Source organism: Hemiscyllium ocellatum, chromosome 12 (assembly GCF_020745735.1).
Source record: "Hemiscyllium ocellatum isolate sHemOce1 chromosome 12, sHemOce1.pat.X.cur, whole genome shotgun sequence".
Lineage (NCBI taxonomy): Eukaryota > Metazoa > Chordata > Chondrichthyes > Orectolobiformes > Hemiscylliidae > Hemiscyllium > Hemiscyllium ocellatum.
Genome location: NC_083412.1, coordinates 53,571,446 through 53,577,631, shown reverse-complemented (window position 1 = coordinate 53,577,631; position 6,186 = coordinate 53,571,446).

The window sequence follows — 6,186 nt, the reverse complement described above, 5'->3', positions numbered from 1 at the left end:
AGCGCCGCTCCTTCATCAGGTGGTTGTGAAGGACACAATTGTAAGGCAGAATTTACAGCAAAAGTTTATAGTGTGATGTAACTGAAATTATGCATTGATAAATACCTTGATTGTTTGTTGAGTCTTTCATCTGTTCGAATACCATGATAGTTCACTTTTTTCATGTGTAAATCACAAAACCTTTTTAAAAAAAGTTGCATTCTCAGGTTAACTGTAACAATTGGTGTTGGTTAGACAACATGTTGAAGGTGTTAGCCCCATATTCTGTCTGTGCCATAATGTTGAGATTGATTCTAATCTTAAAAAGTGAGGTAACAGAATCTTACATGAATTCATGCAGTTTTTGAGCAAAGTACAATGTAACTCTGAGTACAAATTCACCCCACAAACGGGTGTGTCTTTGGTCAGATTAGCTGGCAGCAGCCTGTAGTGTTCCTGGTTGTTCAGGACCCACGGACCAGTCGAACCGGGAACATTCCACATCAGAGTGGACATTTCAGCACATTACGTCAGCATCCCCCACAATGGCAACAGCCTCAGCACTTAACACCAACAACTACCAATCTCCAAACACTGTCCTACAACACATCTGCTTTATCTTCGATCACAGCATCTTCACCTTTGACAACCAGTTCTTCATCCAGACTCACTGAACAGCCATGGGGACCAAATTTGCACCCCAAAATGCCAACATCTTCATGCACAGGTTCGAACAAGACTTCCTTACGCAGGACCTCCAACCAACACTATACACCAGGTACATTAGCGAGGAGTCCCACCATCAAACTCACCATGGACTACTCTCAACTATCTGTCTCATTCTTGGACACCTGCATCTCCATCAAGGATGGACACGTCAGCACTACACTCTACCACAAACCCACAATCTCATAATACTACACTTCTCCAGCTTCCACCCAAAACATATTATAACAGCCATCCCCAAAGACAAGCTCTACGCGTATACTGGATCTGTTCAGATGAGGAGGAACGTGATGGGCACCTGGAAGTACTCAGTACCCAGTTCTTGAGGGCATCCCTATGCTCAACTCATCGACTGCCACTTCTGATGTGCCACAGCAAGGAACCGTAATGACCTCCTCAGGAGACAGACACATGCTGCAACTGTCCAGTACTTCCCAGGAGCTGAAAAAATACGCCATGTTCTTCACGACCTGCAACACGTTATCAATGAGGATGAGCACCTGCCTAGACCTTACCCACACCTCCACTGCTTGCAAGAACGCTGTGGGAACCTAGAAAAGTGATTACCTGGCCTCTTGCTAAGATATTTGTATCATCGAGTCACAGGTGAGGTGCTGGAAGACTGGAGGTTGGAAAACGTGGTGCCACTGTTTAATAAGGGCAGTAAAGACAAGCCAGGGAACTACAGACTGGTGAGCCTGACCTCATGGTGGGCAAGGTGTTGGATGGAATCCGAGGGACAGGACATACATGTTTTTGGAAAGGCAAGGACTGATTCGAGATAGTCGACATGGCTTTGGGTGTGGGAAATCATGTCTCACAAACTTGATTGAGTTTTTTGATGAAATAACAAAGAAGATTGATGAGGGCAGAGCAGTAGATGTGATCTATATGGACTTCAGTAAGGCGTTCGACAAGGTTCCCCATGGGAGACTGATTAGCAAGGTTAGATCTCATGGAATACAGGGAGAACTAGCCATTTGGATACAGAACTGGCTCAAAAGTAGAAAACAGAGGGTGGTGGTGAAGGGTTGTTTTTCAGACTGGAGGCCTGTGACCAGTGGAGTGCCATAAGGATCGGTGCTGGGTCTTCTATTTTTTGTCATTTACATAAATGATTTGGATGCGAGCATAAGGGGTACAGTTAGTAAGTTTGCAGGTGACACCAAAATTGGAGTTGTAGTGGACAGTGAAGAGGGTTACCTCAGATTACAACAGGATCTGGACCAGATGGGCCAATGGGCTGAGAAGTGGCAGATGGAGTTTAATTTAGATAAATGAGGTGCTGCATTTTGGGAAAGCAAATCTTAGCAGGACTTATACAGTTAATGGTAAGGTTGTGGGAGTGTTGCTGAACAACGACCTTGGAGTGCAGGTTCGTAGCTCCTTGAAAGTGGAGTCGGAGGTAGACAGCAGAGTGAAGGAGGCGTTTGGTATGCTTTCCTTTATTGGTCAGAGTATTGAGTACCGGAGTTGGGAGGTCATGTTGCAGCTGTACAGGACATTGGTTAGGCCACTGTTGGAATATTGCGTGCAATTCTGGTCTCCTTCCTATTGGAAAGATGTTGTGAAACTTGAAAAGGGTTCAGAAGAGATTTACAAGGATGTTGCCGGGGTTGTTTTCCCTGGAGTGTCGAAGACTGAGAGGTGGCCTTATAGAAGTTTACAAAATTATGAAGGGCATGAATAGGATAAATATACAAAGTCTTTTCCCTGGGGTCGAGTAGTCCAGAACTAGAGGGAATAGGTTTAGGGTGAGAAGGGAAAGATATGAAAGAGACCTAAGGGGCAACGTTTCACACAGAGGGTGGTACGTGTATGGAATGAGCTGCCAGAGGATGTGGTGGAGGCACATTTAAAAGGCATTTGGATGAGTATGTAAATAGGATATGGACTGGGTGCTGACAGGTGGGACTAGATTGGACTGGGATATCTGGTTGGCATGGACAGGTTGGAACGAAGGGTCTGTTTCCATGCTGTACATCTCCATGACTTTATGCTTGCCTTTAAACAACCACCAAACCTCAAACAGATCATTGTCCTGCCGGGCTTTCAGGACAACTCCATACAACCCTGTTACGGTAGGCACTGCAAGACGTGTCAGAGTGTGGACATGGATACCACTATTACCATGTGGGGACACCTCCCACATGTACGTGGCAGGTACTCATGTGACTCAGCCAATGTTGTCTCTCTTATACGTTGCAGGCAAGGATGCCCTGAGGCATGGGTACATTGGGGAAACCGAACAAAGGCTACGGCAACGGATTAATGGGCACCACACAACAATCAACAGACAGGAGTGTTCCCTCCCAGTTGGAGAACACTTCAGTGGTCCAGGACATTTGACCTCGGACCTTCGGGTGACTATCCTCCAAGTCTGACTTCAGGACAGGCAGCAGCGAAAAGTGGGCAAGCAGAGGCTGATAGTCAAGTTCGGTACCCAAAGGGAGGGCCTCAACCGGGACCTTGGGTTCATGTCACACTACAGGTGACCACCACTGCACTATACACAGACACTCACGCACCCCTTCACAGACTTAAGACACTCTACACTCACATGTACACTCTCTCAGACACTCACAACACCCCCCCTCCCAACTCAGACAGACAGACAGACACACACACACACACACACAAAGACCCACATATACACATACGTTTGTGGGGTGAATTTGTACTTGCAGAGCTACATTGTACTTTGCTCAAAAACTGCATGAATTCGTGTAACACTCTGTTACCTCACTTTTTAGATTAGAATCAGTCTAAACATTGTGGCACAGACAGAGAACACAGGGGGCTTACACCTTCAACATATTGTCTAGCTAACACCAATTGTTACAGTTAACCTGAGAATGCAACTTTTTTAAAAAAAGTATTGCGATTTACACATGAAAGATGTGAAACTATGGTATTCGAACAGATGAAAGACTCATAAACAATCAAGGTATTTTTCAATGTATAATTTCAGTTACATTTGCTATAAATTCTGTCTTACAATTGTGTCCTCCACAACCACCTGACGAAGGAGCGGCGCTCCGAAAGCTCGTGCTTCCAAATAAACCTGTTGGACCATAACCTGATGTTGTGCGACTTTTAACTTTGTACAGCCCAGTCCAACACCAGCATCTTCAAATCATAGACTCATCAAAAGATTATTTACTTTCAACTCTTCAAAAGTTGCTTCATATTCTGCAAAACCAACCAACAACCCACAAATTTTCTTCAATTATTGACATTCTTTACCATCATTTGCTCTCAAATCACATCTAATTATAATGTAGACTCCTGTGCCCAAAGTAATTTGGTTTTCCCCTTTTGCATTTTTATCCACCAATTCTGAACTCCTCAAAATAATTGTTCTTGAATAATGCTAAGTCAGATAATAATAATAACTCATCAGTCTTTGGAGTAAAAGATTCTTAACATCTTATTTATACGAAAGAATATGGGGGAGGAATTAAATACTATCACAAAGTAATAGTATGAGACAAAATAACGGGGTTAAAGCTTGTAAGGCTGTTGGACTTGATGGCTTGCATCTTATTATCCTAAACTAGTAGATACAACAATAGTAGAAGCAGTGGTTCTAATTTTCCAAAAGGCCTTGGATTCTGGAGAAGTACCAGACAATTAGAAAACTGCCGAAGTGACACCCCTATTCAAATATCAGGTTACTATAGTCGATTAACATAACTTTTGTTGTTGGAAAGCTACTAGTATCAATTAAGGAAGTAATAGCAGAACATTTGGAAAATTATAAGCTAATCAAACAGAGTCAGCATGGTTTCATGAAAAAGGAAATAGTATTGGACTGATTTAGAGATGTGTGCGGAAGTCTCAGAGTTTAGAGGGGAAACCAGTAAATGTGTTGTATTTGGACTTTCAGATAGTATTTGACAAGGTACATTACAAAAGGTTAAGTCAATAGCTCAGAGTCCATGGTGTTGGAGGCAGTACATTGGAATTGACAGAGAATTGGGCTCATGGGCAGGAAACAGCAAATGCAGATAAAAGGGTTCTTTACTACTTTGGCAACCGATGGAGTTCCACAGAGATCAGTATGGGACAGCATCTGTTTACAATATATATTAATGACCTTGAGGAAGGAAGTGAATATAGTATTGTCTAATTTGCAGATGAGAAGAATAGATGCAAGAGAAATACAATGTACAGAGAAATATTGATAAATTAAGTGGGCAAAAAGCTGACAAATGGAGTATATTGTGAGAAATGTGAAGTTGTTCGCTTTGAAAGGGAGAACAACAGCACGGAATATTATTTAAATAGGGAAAAAACTGCAACACAAAGGGATTTGGGGGTACACGTGTTTGAAACAGATTGCACATAGTGTGGCAAGTTATCAGGAAGGCTAATGGACCTTATTTCAAAGGAAATTGGAGTGCAAAAGTAGTAAAGTCGTACTGCAAACTTCACAAGATACTGGTGAGACCACATCTGGAATGTGAGTACTTTGGTTCCCCTCATTTAGGGAAGGATATCATTGGAGGCAATTCACTCACATGATCACTGCTATGAAGGGACTGTCTCATGAGCAAAGACTAAATATGGTAGGACTCTAGCCTTCATCAGTTAGGGCATTAAACATAAAAGTTGGGAAGTTATGTTGCAGTTGTATAGGATGTTGGTGAGGTGCATGTGGAGTATTGTGTTCAGTTTTGGTCACCTTGCTTTAGGAAGGATGTTATTAAACTAGAAAGAGTGAAGAAGAAACTTTAAGAATGTGGTTAGGTCTCAAGAGTCTGAGTTACAGGGAGATGTTGAAAAGGCAAGGACGTTTTTCTTTCGACCATAGAAGATTGAGGGGGGATCTTATAGAAGTGTTTAAGATCAAGTGACACGAATAAGATGAATGCTCTCAGTCTCTTTCCCAGGGTTGGGGAATTTAGGACTAGAGGGCAACAGTTTAAGGTTAGAGGGAAAAGAATGATTGAGAATACTCTGAGGGACAACTTTTTTCACAGAGGGTGGTACATATATGTGGAATGAGCTGCCAGCAGAAGTGGTTGAGGTGGGTACATCAACAACATTTCAAAAGCATTTGGACAAACACATGGATAGGAAAGGTTTAGAAGGATGCGAGCTAAGTGCAGGAAAATGGTGTTAAGCATGGACCAGTTTGGGCCAAAAGACCAGTCTCTGTGCTGTATGACTCAATGAATCTGAGCAGAAGGGTGTGGGGCCAGAATGAATTAAAGAGATCTGAGACAGGATGGCGGATGAGAGATTAAGATTTCATTTCTCATAATTCAAATAAATAGTAATTGGTATTGTAAAGGTACAAAGGATCAATATAAGCAGCCTTCTGTATATCGTTCATGTGAAAGGATTAAAAAAACGCCAGCCAAAAAAAGAACATAGAGGCAGACACAATGATTTAAAATTGGTTCAATCAATATTGAGTACGGAAGTATGGACACTGCCATGATAAAATGTGATGCTATTCCTCAATCTTGCATT